This window comes from Equus asinus, chromosome 6 (genome assembly GCF_041296235.1).
Source record: "Equus asinus isolate D_3611 breed Donkey chromosome 6, EquAss-T2T_v2, whole genome shotgun sequence".
Taxonomy (NCBI): Eukaryota; Metazoa; Chordata; class Mammalia; order Perissodactyla; family Equidae; genus Equus; species Equus asinus.
Genome location: NC_091795.1, coordinates 44710193 through 44727984, shown reverse-complemented (window position 1 = coordinate 44727984; position 17792 = coordinate 44710193). Strand labels below are relative to the sequence as shown.

The 17792-nt window shown below is 44.2% G+C and overlaps 1 protein-coding gene and 1 long non-coding RNA gene across 7 annotated transcripts in view; one reads left to right on the top strand and one right to left on the bottom strand.

The window, feature by feature from the left end:
• Positions 1 to 17792, top strand: part of ARHGAP25 (Rho GTPase activating protein 25) — an 85825-nt gene that overhangs the window by 24186 nt on the left and 43847 nt on the right. The window contains exon 1 of one of the 6 annotated variants that reach the window (XM_070512016.1): positions 16829 to 17141. The exons of 4 other annotated variants lie outside the window; for them this stretch is intronic. The gene's annotated coding sequence lies outside the window, so the exon portion shown is untranslated. Of the gene's footprint in view, positions 1 to 16828; positions 17142 to 17792 lie in introns of those variants that run through there. One more of the 6 variants, XM_070512017.1, reaches the window with a different exon arrangement.
• On the bottom strand, positions 6371 to 16557 carry LOC139045509 (uncharacterized). The gene is made up of 3 exons (XR_011503965.1): positions 16433 to 16557; positions 7883 to 7969; positions 6371 to 6503 (listed from the first exon to the last, which is right to left on the bottom strand). It is a non-coding gene; the product is annotated as an uncharacterized lncRNA (long non-coding RNA).

Genomic DNA, 17792 nt, shown 5'->3' with positions numbered 1-17792 from the left:
ATGCAGCCTTCGGAGTCTGATTTCTTACTCAGCAGAATGCATTTGAGATTCATCCATGTTACTGTGTGTGTCAATAGCTTTGTCTTCTTGATTGCTGTGTAGTAGTCCATTGCATGGATGTAGCCATTTGTTGGTTGAAAGATATTGGGATTGATTCTAATTTTTGGAGATTATGAATAACCTGCTATAAATAAGTGCTTACAGGTTTTGGTGTGAACATAATGTCTCATTTCTCGTGGGTAAATTTTGAGTAGTGGGACTACTGGGTCATATGGTAAGTGTATGTTTATCATTGTAAGAAACTGCTAAATTGTTTTCCAAAGTTTTTGAGCGTTCTTTGTATATTTGGGATATAATTCCTTTGTCAGATCGGTGATTTGCGATATTTTCTCCCAATCTGTGGCTTGCTTTTGATTCCCTTAGTGACTTTCATAGAGCAAAAGTTTTTAATTTTGATGAAGTCCTATATCAAATTTTTCTTTTCTAGATTGTGCTTTTGGTGTTGAGTTCTTTTTTGATAATCTCAACCCAGGAGATTCTGCAGATATCAAATATGGTTCATAAATGTTATGGACTCTTTGAGCCTCTCATTCAGCTCCTGCCTGCAATGGTTTGCAAACATTTTCTCTCATTTTTCCTTTCTAGCACTGCCCACAGGAACACACCCACACACTTATGCATTACGAACAAAGATTTCCTGTGTCCCTTGGAACCCTCAGCCCTCCCTTTCCAGGCCTCCTCCCAGAGATCACAAAAGTCACATTTTCCAAAGTATTTTTTTATCATTCAGGAGAAAGTGCTGGAAGATTGGAATGGTTGGTGCTATTTTTATGGCCAAACACTCCAGAATGCCGTTCAGGATCCTCTTTCTCAAAATTATGCAAGTAGAAATGGCATTCTGGAAATTTATCTTCCCAGAAATACATCCGTTCCTGGTATAAGAAAACTCACGCTGTTTGTGCATCAACGGAATTCAATGTTCAAGTCAGTTAAGTGGCTATGTTTATCTACTTGTATTTTGAAACATCTTCCCACATATTAAAAGGAACAGATGTTTTCAGGGGCTGTTCTGAAGTCTGGGTTCAGCTCCCTCCCACTTCACCATTTCGCAGTTGATACCGTAAGGAAGTGCCAGGACAGAGAAGGAGAGAGGGAAAGGGTGGAGCTAAAGGGTTGAAGGAGAAAAAGATGTGATTCATTCTCGAGCACACGAAGGAAATCTTTTCCATTAAAATATTTACTATTTCTTTTCTAAATATGCCCCATGCCAGTTTATTATAAGACGTGTCCGTTATTTTACGTTTGATGAATCTCCATTTAGTGCATACACTGGGTTTAGCGAAATTATTCCTTTAATAGAAATCCAGCCCAAACATGACAAGTTATTTTTTGCCTTGAAAAGGTCTCTCATGTTATAAGATGTGCCAGGCTAGAGGGACATGGATTTGGGAGTAAACCCTGTGTGTCATGGTGTCAGTCACTGAGTCACCCACTGTGGGTCTCCTTTTTCCACTTCCTGTGTCTGTCTGTACTTCCCACTTCTTCAGCTTCTGCACCGGGACTTCAACGCATAGTTCGTCCTTCAGTGACCATCAGCTAAAAGCAAACGAATGGATAAAGAAAAAAGAAAGAAGAATGATGTTCTGCTAGTTGTTCTATGGGCAACAAGAGACTCAGTGTAGAGGCTGTGAGCACCATCAAGGTGAGCCAGCCACAAAGAGACTTCTCAGGGCCAAGGTCTGTGTCTGACCGCCAACAAAGCCCAGGGCAGACAGAGGAGCTCCGGTTGCTCACAGATGCATACAAAATAAATCCTAACGTTTTTGCCAGGACCTTGGGTGATAAAAGGGAAACTCCCTGAAGTATTTTTTTCCTCAGACGGCTGATAAGGTTTGACAGCTTCAAAGAGGAAACAGAACTGCAAGATTTCAGTGGCAAAATCACAGGGGAAATTCTGCATTCTGCAAAGCTTCACCTAAGTACTGTGACGCATAGCCTGAAATGGATAGAAACACTGGTAAATGATATGCTTTTATGAAAAAGTAAAATCTCAATAATTTCCCACAAGTCAGTAGCTCTGAGCAAGACACTGACATTGTTTTTTTTTCTATTTGATTACGTTTCATGAATTTTTGAATGATTTCTTCTGTCAAACCCTAAAACTTTTTTTTTGAGGAAGACTGGCCCTGAGCTCACATCTGCTGCCAATCCTCCTCTTTTTGCTGAGGAAAACTGTCCCTGAGCTAACATCCATGCCCATCTTCCTTCGCTTTATATGTGGGACGCCTGCCACAGCATGGCTTGCCAAGCGGTGCCATGTTCGTAACGAGGATCCGAACCGGGGAACCCTGGGCCACTGAAGCAGAACATGCGAACTGAACCACTGCGCCACCAGGCCAGCCCCAAACCCTAAAACTTTTAACAGCATTGCAAAATGTCACAGCAATGCAAATTTTCACACATTGCACAGCCCTTAATTGTACGACGCAGTAGAGGTGTCAGACATTTTCAGCTGTGTCATTTTCTCTTCCTTTGAGACGTCTCGACTGTGCTTCATCATTCTTCCTTACACAGCTAAAACACCAAACACCTTCTCTGATTCCCAAGAACTTATGATTCTTCCAATTTGCAGAAGCTGAATTTCAAGAACATAGAGTCTTCTCTCAGTTCCCTCCTATCGGTTTGATAGCCCTTGTTCACATCTTTCTTCTATTCTTAATAATTAATTTCTAGTATAAATCAATATGGAACTTTATCAAATTTAAGTTGACAATCTTTTGAAAACATATGGCTTTTTAATTCTTTTACCTATTAATGTAATAAAACATTTAATAGTTTTCCTAATACTAAAGTATCCTTGCATTCCTGGAATATTCTAGACATTTGGGATACATGAGAGACAAAACAGGCAAATCTCTAGTTTTGTGGAGTTTATAGTCTATTTAAAATGGTTTCATAAGATGAATTAGGAATTATTTCTTATTTTTCTATGTAGAGACTGTTTTGCTCTTCACGCTTCCACTGTGGGTTTCTTTCGTGTGTGGGAGGCAACTAAATATACACGGTTCTTGATCTTTCTTTTTACAGCTTTATTGAGACACGATTTACATACCATAAAATTCTTTTTTTATTGAGTTCATAATAGTTCACATCATTGTGAGATTTCAGTTGTACATGTTTCTTGTCTGTCATCACACAAGTGCTCCCCTTCACCCCCTGTGCCCCCCCACCCACCTCCCCCAGTAACCACTGAATTGTTTTCTTTGTCCATGTGTTTGTTTATATTCCACGTATGAGTGAAATCATACACCATAAAATTCTTTCATTGTAAGTGTAGATTCAATGATTTTTAGTAAATTTATAGCGTTGTACAGCCATCACCACAATTCAATTTTAGAACACTCTCATCATCCCAGAAAGTTCTCTCCTGCCCATTTGCAGTCAATCCCTGCTCTCACCCTCAACCCCAGGCGACCGCTGATCTGCTTTCTGCCTCTACAGCGTTGCCATTTCAGCATATTTCGCATACGTGGAATCATAATCCGCTGTCCTCTGCATTCAGCTTCTCTCAGTTAGCATGACGTTTCAAGGTTCATCGTGTCGCAGCAGTGTCAGGACTTCATGCCTTTATATTTTGAGTCAGTTGCATTCTATGGCTATACCACGTCGCGTCTATCCATCCACCAGTTGATGGACTCTGGATTGTTTCCAGTTTGACCATTATGAATAATGCTGCTGGGAACTTTTGCCCACAAGAAATTTTGCAGACATGCATCTTCACTTCTCATGAGTGGCTTCCTGAAAGTGGAACTGCTGGGTGGTGTGCTCAGCTTACCTGTAACTTTTTAAGAAGCATCCTGTTTAGAGAGAGTAGCTCCCCTTCTGTTCATGGAGAGTTTCTTTATTTTCTCATTGTGGTAGCCCGAGCTTAGTTGGAAAAGTGCCCTCTACTCTTTCTGATACGGTGACCCAGTTTAGGAGCCAGCAAGACAGGGCCACCATTTCTTCTCTGACTGGACTTGCAGTCAGCTGGAAAGAACATGCCCCAGCCAGACCTCTGTTCTGTGAGCACTTCCGGAAGTACAGCTCTGGGGTCTCCATCCGTTCCCCACCTCCCCTGCTGCTCTTCCTTTCTAGGAGTCGGAGCAGAGTCTTCTTGGGACCTTTCCCCGGCTCTGCTCTAGGACAGCTGTTCCTCCACATACACTGAATTGTGGGTTGGTCAGCTCTTGTCTCAGTTCGGCCCTGCCTTTCCTACATCTTACAGAATTCCTCCTCCCCTCAAATAGCACGCAGAGAGCATCCCTTCTTTACTTTTACTTCCATTTCACATTACCCCTTATTATTACTGAAGTAATTCACTGGTCCTTTCAATGGAAATTTGGAAATACACGATGAGGTCAAACCTGGAATTCCAGGTAGTCCTTCCTTCCTGAGCTCCCTCAGGGCCGCCCCCCCCCACCCCCCGCACCACCAACCCCGTGCTCCCCCTGACAATCCTGCTGACTTCTCTCTCCCCCACGTCTGCCCCTTCTCAGTGCCAAGGATTGTGTTCAGGTTCTATGGTTTCTGTGACATCTTGGCTGAGAGCGCCAAGCTATACTGATCCCTCACCTTTCCTGAGCACTTTCTCTTTTATTCTCTTCCCCAAATAATGAATCCTCCATTTCTGCTGCCCTTTTCTCTAATTGTATACTCTGCATACATTTTATTAGTAGAAACTACCAGGATACAGAGAATAGGAGAATTGAAGGTTGAGAAGCACCTTAGAAAGCATCTTGTTCAACAATCTCATTGCATATATGTAGAAACTAAGCTCTGTAGAAGTTATTTTTGTCAATGATAATAATAATAATTGGCAAGTCGATACCTACTTTGTATTTTGTAAAAGATATTAATATAGTGTATCCTGCTAGCAAATAATCCCATCAAGCACGGGAGGTGATTTGCCCAAGAAGATACAGCTAGCTCCTGAAATGGTCTATTTCAAAACTTTTGGAGTTTGCTTTGTTTTAGATTACGTAAACTCCTCCTAACATTGGGACAGATTCCCCTCAGTCGTCATTTCTCTTTCTTGACTCACATACTTTGTCTTAAAATTTTTAAATTGGGAGATTCAGCCTGCTTGTAATTGAAGAGAAAGCTGACATAGAGCTTTTACAAGTAACTTTTGTTTTCTTTATAAACAATGACAGTAAACAGAAAACAAAAATTACCCACAATCTCACCTCTCTGGAAATAACTTCTAACCCTTCGTCAGTCTGGTGTGAATCTTGCCATTAGGTTTCTCTGTGCTACACCACATATGTATTTATGCTTTTCCTATGCTACAATATGTGTGTACATGTGTGTGTGTATTTCAACAAAACGGAGTCAGCAGTTTTTGGAATCAGCAGTTTTTAACCTAACTACATAAATACAACGTTTTCACATCTCATGATAATCCAATAAAACATCATCTTTAAGGCTACATAATATTTTGCTTTATGGGCATACCATACTTCATTCAACCAATCCCATGTTGTTGGACACTTAGTTGTTTATATTTTTTAAACAAGAGTACTGCAGTGAATATCCTTGTAAATAAACCTAATATGCATACATTATCATCTTCTTAACTAAATTAGTAGATGACTTCCTTGGTTGAAAGGCATGGAAGTGTTTGCAGTTTTTTGATACATAAAGGCTGGTTTAGAGTCAGAGTATATCCAGAAGATGATGGATCCATAATATTTGGGAGCTAAGGTATTTACCCCAAAATAAATCGACCAGACAGCCTGTTAAGCTGTCAATCCTTGAGTAATAGCTACTGTGTCTTTTGTCTTTGTACCTCCTACTCTGCATTTTTACTGAGACTTCTCAGGAAATCTTCTTTAGCCTACTATTGAAATTCACAAACACTCAAACCAGGGCTGTGCCAACCCTTGTGTTTTATTAAAATCACCCAGATTATATATTTTGCCAAGTCTATTTTTCTTAATCAATTAAATAAACACATCCCTAGAATCCTGTTTTCTTGGTATACAGCTGGAATCTTGACTGAGTTGGTAAATTAAGTTAGACATGTCGCACCTAAAATAGGGTTACCAGACAAAATAGTTGGCTGAAAGATGTTTATATTAATTTTTAATGTGTTTATATAACAATCAAAAAAATTGAGAGTTGGAAACACATTCAAGATGCTTTATTTCCATGCTTTTATTTTACAAATAAGGAAATGAAGGCTCAGAAAGGTTGAGAGAATTACACAGCTGGTATATGTCTGAGCTGGAACCTGAACGTGGGTCTCTTGATGCTCAATCAGATACACCTCTCCCTGTGCTCTGCTGCCTGCCTCTCTGCCGCAGGAGCTATCATCAAGTGTTGGCCATCTACCATGCTGCAGTGGTAGCCTGTGCACTGTCACTTCCTCCAACTTTTGTCATTGCAAACGCTGATAATCCTGTTACTTCATTCTTTCCATTGAGCCTGTACTGGGCCTCAGATAGCCCAGACACTACTCCCTGTCAAAAGGAATTGTCATATAAGTCGGGGCCTCTTTGCTTTCCTTGCAACAGCTGTTTTCCAAGGTGGGGCTGGGGGAATTAGGGGCGTGTGTGTGTGTGTATGTACACACACACACACCATTGCCACCACTAACAGTTTCTGTAAAAGTTGACTTTACAGGAAATACTATCCATAACTAAAAGCATCAGGAGACCCTCAGTTCTTCCCTGTCATTAACTGATAAAACGAGTGCAGGGGAAAGGGAGGGCCAGGATCTGTCTGGGAGGCAATGTGCCGTGTGTGGTGTAACATCTGTGTAGCATCATTCCGCTGTGCTCATAGGAGTAACTAACAGGTCTAGAAATGCAGGCCTGGGAAAACAACCAAGTTGAAGTTCAGGGCGATAGCTGATGTGAGAAAATAATGAAGCCTAATAGAATCTTGGAAAAGATTTTTTTATTATACATATGTTTCAAACGCCAAAATAGAAAATAAGTATAATGAACCCCATATAAGTGTATCTATTACTGAAGTGCAACAATATCACTACTTGGTCACATTTGTTTTATCTAGCTCTTTCTTTTCCTTTTCTTCTTTTCTTTGCTGAGTTATTTTAAAGCAAATCCCATATACTATGTAATTTTATTCCTCAAGCTTAAGCATCTTTAAAGATATGAACATTTTATTTCTTAACCACATTGCCTGATCACACCTAACAAAACTAAATGACAATTTATTAGTATCATCTATCATCTATCCATAATCTAATAGCCTCAGTTTTTAACAGAATCTTTTTATCAGGTTGTAGAATAAGAGAAACATATTTTGACTTGTATGCCAGGCCCGTCCCACTGCAAGAATTGTTCATTGTTCACAATCTTAATAGAATTATAAGGTGAAAAATCACTTTTCCCGAAGACCAGTGAAGGACCTAGGAACCTCTTGGAGTGACATCTCTAAGGTCAGTAATGACTTGCAGCCTCATCGAGGCCCAGTGCTTGGTCATCAGTGCCAGTCCTTCAGCATTGCCTTGGCTGGAGTGCCACCGTGAAATACTGGGGCCGCAGAATTCATTTGGGCTTATAAAATGCAAATACTTCAAGCATTCTAATGCGATACTTATTTATGAATGCTAGTGACTAAGCAAAACCTCTTAATTAGAACAAATGACTCGCTTTGACAATGGAAGAGTCAATTCTTCTCCTGATGCCCTTCTTGCTTTAGCATACCACGTGAGCCGTGAGTAATTTACTGTGCTCATGTCCCACAGTCCTAATGATGCAAAGGCCTTCCTTACACTGATGTCTGGAAAGGCAATTAACTTTGATACACAGCTAAGCAGCCACTTGTCAACCCGGGGTACATTTACCACCCCATTGCCCAATGTCCCCTTCACCTTGTGCTGAGGAAGAGGCAGCCCCGGGCAGTGTTCAGTAGGAAGCATTCACAATTCTGCAAGCTTCTTGTTATTACACTTGGCTTCCTGTTATGCAAAGATAGGCAGAGGGGGCCGGTGAAGTGTTGCAACTGTTGGAGACACACACCCACAAGAGACAACAGCACTCTCAATTCCTAAGAAACCTGGAAGCTGAAAAATGTGGACACCAGAGGGGCAGCCCGGGAGAGGGGTGACGCTGGGTCAAGAGAATTTGCAGAGTGTAGAAGATCTTGCAAGCTTAAGAAACAGAAAGCCAATTTTCTCTCTCCCTCCCTTCCGCCCTCTCTCCACCCCTCCTTCTCTCTCTCTCTCTCCTTTATATTGCTACTGAGACCACATTTTTATCTCTTCCTGCAAAAGACATAGCTGTGTGCACTAAGTCCATTTCCAAAGCAGAATTTGCTTTTTTAGGTTGAAATGCTCACTTGTCAAACAATGAAGGACATTTCTACAAACTATAGAACAGGGGAAAATGTAACCCGTTCAATTCCTGGGTATGGAGGCCAGCACGCGGGAAACAACCTTCAGATATTTCTTTGAATTAGGTTATGCAAATTTGTCTCACAGGCAAGCGTCCTGGGAAGGTCCCTGTGATTTGAAGTGAGGTGCACAGAGCAAGCCCCTTTCCTGTCCTCAGCCTGGAGGCTTGTTTCTTTTTGCAGGGAGCAATGTTTTTCATACCAAAGTTAAAAATGAAACTTAGAATTCAAAAAAAAAAAAAAAATCCAGGAGGGTAATCACAGGATACATTTATCCTAAAGTCTAACTGCCAGGTTTTGAAAGTGGAAAGATTTTTAAAGTTCCCCACCTCCCCCCAAATGGTGGATGCTTTCAAATGGAGGGCAGTTTGTTTTGGAGAGGAATGAGGGAAAAGGGATGAAGAAAGAGGTCCTGGAGGTTCTGAGGTTAAAAGATCTAACTTTCTTCTAGGAGGGCCATCTTCCCACTGTCTGATAACCGGACAGGCTGAGGGTGTGCATGTGCACGTGGGCGTATGGGGGACAGAGCGTGTGTGTGTATGTGTGAAGGGTGTGGGCAAGAGTGTGTGAATCCCTGTCGATCAGGGAGGCAGTGATGATGGGCCCGCTGGTTCACACGGTTCCCCAGAAGCATCTTTCTCAGCCGGGGTGGGGCACTGCCTGTGAGCTGTGATGTGGGCGTGAGCGCTGAGCCCACGGTGGGTTAGCCCTCGTTCCTCCCTCTCACACCTTGGCTGCATTGGGCTTCAGTCAGAACCCTTAGGTCTCTTCAAATGAGCTTGGACTGAGAGCTCGTAAGACATGGTAGGACTACCTAATATGTCCATTTTCCTGTGGGGATGTCAGCTCAGCTCCGGTGGTGGGCTTGAGGTTTCAGTACCTTTTCTCTGTCACTATTTTTTCAAGGCCTGCTGAGCCTTGCAGAGCATACATCGCTGGATGGAAAAAGTAGCGCAAAGTTGTTTACACATAATATTGAGGCAAAATGGGTGGAGGCTGAGGCTGGTGTCTCTGTGATGGGTTAGGAATAGTGGCTTTGTTCCCTGCCCAGAGGAAGGGTGGTGCTATCTCTCCTTCACTTCACTGTTACTGGCTAATTTTGTGAATTATCACACGTTGATTCTCAACTTAGATGCCTCTCTTTACCACTAGAATACATGCTTCTCCATGGGCTGTGTGGCCTAGGTATGGATATGGGGCTTTGAAATCAGATTTCTAGCTGTAAAAGCGGGACAAATCATTTCGCCTCTCTGAGCTTCAGTCCCTCCTCTGTAAGAGGGGAATGACAATATGCTGCTTACCGTAAAGAGTTAGTTTGAGCATTGAATGAGACTAGACATATGAAGGGCTTACACTGTGGCTGGCACATGGTAAGTACTCAATAAATATATCATTATTGGTGTGGGTCATTATTAGATCTGGGATTATATCTTCTACTGGCCACTCTGCTGGAGCAGGCACAAGATCTAGAGATCTCACAAATAGGTAAATCGGCCAATATTTGTTGCAAATATAGAATGCCTGATGGTGGCTTCCATTTCATTCTAAAATGTTTATTCACTCAACAAATATTTATTGAAAACCTTCAGTTGGCTAGAAGCTCTTCTAGGAGGAGTGGTTAGACCAGTGAAGAAGACGTATAAAAATCTCCGCCCTCGGGAACCTACTTTCTGATGGTTGAGCTTCCATTTTATATTCTCCATCAGTGGTACTCTTTCCTCATTCTGATTTTACCAGAAAGAAAGCCTCAACTAGATGCTAATCTCTCCTTAACACGTTGTATCTCATGAGTGATGACTAATTCTCCTTTTCTAGAAAGGGAGCATGTGACAGAGCTCTGGCCCATCAGGAACTAGGGCTGGGATGGAGCAGCTCTTGGCCACAGGGTGCGGGGGAATACATTTCTGTGAGCCAGGGTGCACAGCAAATATTTGACACCCCACAAGTCTTGAGTTCATTAATTTAGTAGCTTTCCTCTATTTTTTAAACGCATCTCATTCCCTAGCACCATGTCCTGCGCATAAGAAATGCCCAAGAAGTTGTTGCGATTGGTTAACTAAAGGCATAAGAGAGAAAGATGAGTTTCTTTGTTAAAGAGAACCCATCCTACGAATCTTTTATTTGAAGATTACTCAACATTATTTTCTCTCCATGTAACATAAACACACATATCCTTTCTCTCTTAGGTCCTTCCAATTAACTTTACTGGGCCAGACACTGTGAGGGTCCTCAGGATGCTAAAATGAATAAGACATGGTCCTTGCCCTCAAGAATTTCTCTATAGTTTTAGCACTTATAACCTGCGGACATGCAAAAAAAAAAAAAAAAAAAAAGCATGAAGATGTTTATTCCTGAGGCCCTGGGGCCTTTCAACTCACCTTTGTAGTCAGATATACCTTTCTGAGAGAGAAAACTGAGATCAGAAACTTGAGCAGTTCTTTAAAAAAGACCTCTCGCTTTTGAATGGTACTTTATATCCTTAAATGACCTCTTGCAGAACATGTAAGGTGTATAAGCATGCATTTTGTACAAGGGTCTTGGCAGAAAGGATGAGTAGGGCTGAAATACAGCTGGTGCTCCTCTCATCAAGCTGTCACCCTGGTGTGTGGCTACATCCATCTGCCCAGAGACAGAAGGGCCTATTTCTCTACCCAAAGGCACCATCTGCTCCCTAAGGACAGCTCCAGTCCCAGGGCGTGAAATGGATGAGAAGTGGCCCTGGATCTTCACTTGGTGCAGGATGACAGCCTCTCTCTTTTCATTCCCTTCCAGGCAGCAACCCTCTGCTCCATCCCCAAACTCTTGGGGATAACGGATTTTCTGACTGCACTTCCTTACTTCTATACTTAACTCTAGTACAAGCTTTCTTTAAAGTTCCAAGGAAAACAATACTTTTTCTGTCTTGTATCTAAGCTTATCTCCATATCCTCAAGTTAAAATGTTACTTTCCTCTGTGCTCAGCCTTTTCTTTGGTTTCTGAACATCTCTTGTGTTACTTTCCAGATCTGATATTTTCACATCACTCAAATCTCCTTGCTTTCTCTTGCACATCTTTTCCTCCCTAACCTCTTTCTTAATCCACAGGCCTTACCTGTCAAAACCAGAACTGAGGGGAAGTCTAAAGCTCTCGGTCCACCCTTATGTTTCATCATGCACGGAACTGGACTCCCCTGCCTGTTCAAACCCACCTTACTCTCTGACTTCATTCCCTGCTTCCATAGACAGGTCTCCCAGGTATATGATCTATTTGGGGGCAAGGTTGTGTCTGGCTGATCTTATACCCCAGAACCTGACACACTTCCTGGCACATGCCAAGTGCTCAGTCAATGTGCGCTGAATGAATGGATGGAGTAGGCTACCTTACCTGAGCCACGCAAACCCCAAACCTCACAAAAGTCTTTGCCTCCCACTACTCCTCGTTCAGCCATTTGCTGAGGTCTGGTGGTCTGCCCCATGACTGCTTCTCCTGTTCTTTCCTTTTCTACTGCCACCATCCTGATTCAGGCCTCTGGATTTGCACCTGGAATATTGTACAGTGCCCAGCTAGTCTTCTCTTTTTCCCTTTCTCCTTCTCTCTCCCTCATTTCACCCCTTCCCTCTTTCATCTTTTCTTTCTTTTCTCTCATTTAACATAAAATCGAGTCCATACTATAAAAATAATGTTAATAACAATAGCCTCCATTTAATGCCCATGTTTTAAGAAGCAGACATTGGCTGGGGCCCATCCACTTACCATTATTAATCTTTATAGACTAATCACCCCACAAGGTATGGATATTATCACCATTTCACAGAGGAGGAAACTGACCCTCAGAGACAGCATATGACTCGCCCCAGGCTGCGTATGTAGAAGTCTGTGCCCTCTGCTACTTTTTAGGTGTTAGGTGCTGGGAGAACAAGGATGAGCAAGGTCAAAACAGCAAGGCAGAGGCCCTGTCCTCTTGGTGGGTGTGACTTGTTCTCGCAAGTGGAAAGGGAAGACATTAAGCAAAAGGACCAGGCAGGATAAGTGCTTTGATGGACGTGTGTCCCCAGTTAAGAGAGAACAGAGCCCAGGGAGCAGCTGAGTCTGGCTGGACTGTGAAGGCTTCTCATGGGAGGTGTGGCCAGAAGTAAGTCTTGAGGGATGAACAAGGGCTTTCCAAGGGTTGAACTGGGGGTGAGTGGGGATGGGGGGTAGAATATTCCAGTAGCTGGAATAGCATATTGTCATGAGTGAAGTGCAGAATGAGTATGGAGGAAGAGCAAGGAATGCAGTAGGAAAACCACAAAGGACTCTGACTTTGGTAGGGAATTCAGACATCACCTTTCAGGATGAAGGTGTTGGGGAGTCATTGGAGGCTTTTAGGCAAGAGAGTGCCACATTCAGATTTGTGTTTTCAAAGGACTGTGCCATAAACAATGTCATCAATGGACTGGAGGTGAGACTGGTAGGAGACAGATAGGTCAGGGAACTATTACAGAAATCCAGGGAGAGGATAGAAGGGCCTGAAAAACCAGGTTCAGGTAGAGAGAAAGGCCGAGAGAGAGACAGAGAGGGAGAGAAAAAGAGAGAGGGAGAGAGTTGTTCATTGTGATGATCATAGGAATGGGGCAGCTTTCTGGTTTGGTTGGTTGGTTGGAGGGATGTCACTCACAGCACGTCAGAGACCAGTGGAGGTAAAGCAGGCTTGGGTGTGTTTACGGGGCAGGATAGGGGGAGGGTGGAAGGCAAGCAGTGGGGAGATGGTAAGTTCAATTAGCACCATGGTGGCCTTGAGATTCCTGCCGAGGTACATGAAAGCAGCTGGACAGATGGGTCTGCAGCTCAGGAGAGGGGCTGTGGTGAAGCCATGTAAATTCTGCTCCCTTTTACAATTCATTTAAACATGGTTCCCAGATGAATGCACTGTTCATATCAACATACTGAAAAAATATCTTCAGTAGTTCCCCCAGCTTTGAATGAATTATTCCCATCTCACCCACACATTCAGAGCCAGCTAAAATGGAATCCTAACTGAGGCAGAGTTGAGAGAAAATGGAATAAATATCTCAAAAGTAGACCCTATGAGATTTTGTGATTGGTTATTTTTGGGTTTAGGGGTCAGAAGATGGGAAGATGAAGAAAGGAACTGATAATGCTTCTCAAGCTGACTTCTCTGTTTATACTTCCTACTTTAATTTTCTCTTGCTGCAACTTAGGGTAAAAAGCAGCTAACTTCTACTGCAAAAACATCATTGCTGGGAATGTGGCACTTCTTCCATTTCTCTTCTTTCCTTTGGTACATTCCCTCACTTGCAGACTAAAATTCAGCATATGCAGCACAAGTGTATAACTCATCTATATTTTATCATAGGCCTCCCTTGCTAAGGTATATGCAATGGCTCCCTATTACCTCTAAGATCAAGAGAGAACTTCTGCCAGCTGAAGCCACTTCTTCTCTGGGCCCTGTGGCTTAATTTCTCGATTTGATGAAATGCTGTCCCACCTTTATGGCCCATTTTGTCCCATGCTTAGTAATGATAACACTCAGATGCCAGGAAGTGCTGACCAATGGAACTTTCTGGCATGATGGATATGTTCTCTACCTGTGTTGTCCAGTACTGTAGCCATGAGCCACACAGGGCTACTGAACACTTACAATGTGGCAGGTGCGGCTGAGGAATTGAATTGAATTTATTTTAATTCATATTCATGTACATTGCCACTCATGGTAATTGGCCACTGTACTGGGCAGTACAAGGCTGGGGCTTGTTTTTTCTCTCTCTATAGCGTGAGGATGGATGTCTGACTTCACTGAGACCTTCATTTCCCACTTCCCCAGAATGTTCCGTAAAGGCTTAGCAACTGCCTTCCAGCTTCCCGCCTCCCTGCTCTGCCCGCAGCTCCCTCTCCAGCCCACAGCCTAGTTCAGATCTCCTTCCTGAAGGGCTGGGAGTGTGCACTCAGTGTGCAATGACTGGCTCACAAGCAAAGCTTATCACGGTTGTTATTTTCATTATGAAAAACAGTTCCATTAATAGTAACAGATTTCTTTGTTTACTTTATCCGAGAACAAGTCACACCCACCAAGAAGACAGACTGTTTAAAGGGACTAACAAGGAAAGTTAGTCAAAAGCAAGTCAAACTCAAGGCCCACCAGGCTTTCTTCCCTGATGTCTGAATCATCTCACGATAGGCCTGGCTAATGAGCAATGCTGAGGGCCACAGTAGAAGATGGCTCTGACATGGGACCGGAAGTTCCCCTGCTTAGTCATCAGCGTCCAGCTGTCATCTCCCCAGTGCGTGGGCCTAATTCTAGCAGTCCCAGCAGTGTGGAGGTTTGTCCTAAGCCACCCCCACTCTACCCTGTAACCCATGGCCCAGTGCCCACAGTCATACCACCTATGGTGGGGATGATAACAGCATCCAAGGGACACTGGGTGGGTGTATGGGGGAATGGTATTATTTCAGGAATACAAAGATGGTTAGTCAGGGCCCTGACCACGTGCAGGCAGACAAGGTGGTAGCCTACCTGTCACAGGGGCATGAAAGCCCCTCTCGGCTAGGTCTGAGAACTTAAGATCCTCACACCTACTCTTGTCTTTGCAAGGCCATTCTACAATGCACAGATGCTTCTGGGGGAGGTTTTTGTTTTTGTGTGTTTGTTTTTGCCACAACAGAACATAAAATATTTCCCAGAAGTAATCACAGAATAATATCCCAGCATTCTTCTGTGCTGAGTTAATTCTCTTTAATCTAGGGTATCTTTTTGGCTCCTGTTCCCCTGACCCCACTTCTTCAATGCTGTTGGAGACCTTCAGTTTCTCCCATAGCGGTTCTAACAATTTGGGTCTCTGGGGGTAGCCCATGAGACCGGAGTCCTCATAACCACCATGTGGCACCTGCCTGTTTTCCTCTTCTCCTATGCCAACTCCATTTGGTGGCATCACACCAGAAGCCAAGTGAAGGCTTCTCATTATGCTGCTGCTAGGAGGGGGTCCTCTTTCCCAAGTCTGATGCTGCTTCAGGTGAATGATCACAAAACTCACACTGGGCTGGGCCGTGCTGAGACTGTTGAGGTAGGGGAGAATGCCCGTGCATTTGCCAGAATGCCTCACTCTTCCATCTTCTCCAGAAAATTTTGTGTGTGAACCATCCTTTTCATTTCTGCCTCTCATCTGCCCTCTTGCTAGGATAGATATGAGTCTTTGCAAGTTACAGCGTCTGACCTAGAGAGACAGAAAGCTGTATACAGGTCTTTAAATTTCCTCCTCCTCCTTGCATTCCTGCTATGGCTCCTTCAGATCATTTACACAGGCTTAGAGTAAGTGGTCAGCCCCCGAGTGGCTGTTCTTTGAGTTGGAAGACCTTGAAGACAGCAGTTAACTGAGGAGCAACATCTAAGATAAAATTCTTAACGGGGGTGTCAGGACACTGATGGAAAGCGAACCCTTTGCAAGTGTGGTGCCAAATTGTCATCAAAATGTCAAACTCTTTTTACCTGAGTATATGCACTCGTGATGATGCCTGTCCAACAGGAGGTTGAATCAAGTATGTCTTGGCTCCTAGTGTACAACATAGTATGACCTTTCTAGTCCCTGGTGGGAGGTGAGGGCTGACTACAGGCTGGCACCCAGGAAGGAGAGTTTGTGACAGGAACACAGACCCCATGTGAGGATCAAGAGAGCCCAGTTAGGGCAGAGCCCTCTTCAGACAGCAATGTAGAACGGAAGGGCAAAACGTGTAAATAGGGTCGGAACTCTGAATACGATTAGAGTCAGTGGAAGAAAGACTCTGTAATTCCATATAAAATTCTAGTATTTGAAAATATGCTGTGAACATAAATAAAGATCGAAAACCACAGGTCTGTAAGGAGATAAAAAGAAAGGAATCAAAAGCAATGGATTCAACATATTAAAGATAGGAGTGAAGGAAGAGAGAAAGCCTGGTGATGGAGCAACATTTTGAAATGAAGAGGGGAGTTTAGGAAGCTCTCAAAGACGATCTCCATCCTTGGAGTAGGAAGCAGTCATTCGTTGATAAAAATAATGAATAACATTCACTGACCTTGGACCAGGCGCCTGCTCAGTGGTTTATATGCATTAGCTTGTTTAGTCGCCACAGTTCCACAGAGTAGGGACTATTATTATACCAGTTTTAGAAGTGAGGAAACCGAGGCTCAGAGAAGTTGTATAATGTTCCCAGGGTCAAGGAGCCAGGAAGGGAAGGACTGGTCTCTAACCAGGTGAGATGAAACTGCGCGAGAGTGCAGTTGGCTTAGCTTGGCTATGTGGTGGACGTTCTAGGGACTGACGAAAGCTGAATAAAGTGGTTATAAGATGGAGACTTCCTCCAGCCAGGAGAGGAAGGCAGGCACTGGGGCCTGGCAAGCGTGAAGCACAGCACAACGCTGAGGAGTCAAGGAGCTCCACGTGGTGTTAAGGGCGCTGTGGAAGTGGCTGGGAAAGAAGGAAGGTGGCGCTCAGAGGATGTGCTCAAGGAGGACCACAGTCCAGCTGATAGGTCGCTGTGGAGGGAAGGAAAGGAGAGAGTTGTCTTGGGTGGAGTTCCTGTGGAGACAAGCTGTGGACTCCTGGACCTGATCCAACGACAGGCAGAGCTCTTGTGTGAAAACAAAAGCCAACTAGTGATTCAGTGGGTTAAGGGGTCTGGATTCGAATCTGATTCTGCGTTCTGTCGGTAGATTCATTTTGCTTTCAAATGCTTATGTGCTGTCAGCCTCCTGGAGAGAGCCACATGGAGCCTGACTGAAGAGGTAGGAGGAAGGCAGCTACAGGGAGGCCCTTGGTTCAGCAGAAGGGCTGTAAACACTCTCACAGGGCAGGGGACAGAATGCCACCCGATGACATGCGGCAGGAACATTCAGGAGATGCCAACTTCCTGCAGGGTGGCTGCTTGGCCAGGGGCCGGGGGTTTTGGGGGTCTGCTGGGGAAGGACTCCACTCCACGGAGAGGTCAGAGCACGGACCCCGGCACCTCCTCTGTGGAAGCATGCCCGGGCCGCTTCCGCTGCCTCTGCAGCTGCGTGGGACTCACCCGGTGCCCTCAGAGCGAGGCTTTATTTTCTCCTCTCTCTTGTCAGATACTGGCTCCCACGCAGGAAAAAGGAAGCACCTTTTGTCAGATGCTGTGGCCACTTCCTCTTCATGAGGCTCCAGCCAGTCTTTCGCTTTGCAGAATGAGGGGGCCGACATCAGCGGCCGGACTGCGTGTGCATCGGGCCGCTGCCTTTCGCCTCTTTTGCGGTCTCGCTCCAGCCCCCCGTCGGGAGCAGGCCCCGCGGCCGCCTCTCCGGGTCCCGGGGGATTTTCTCTGATACAGATCTGGACCCTTGAGGCCGACCTGGCTGGGGCCCCACGGGCTTGTCCGGCCCCCTGGGGGTTCCTCTCTCGCCTCTCCGCCCCTT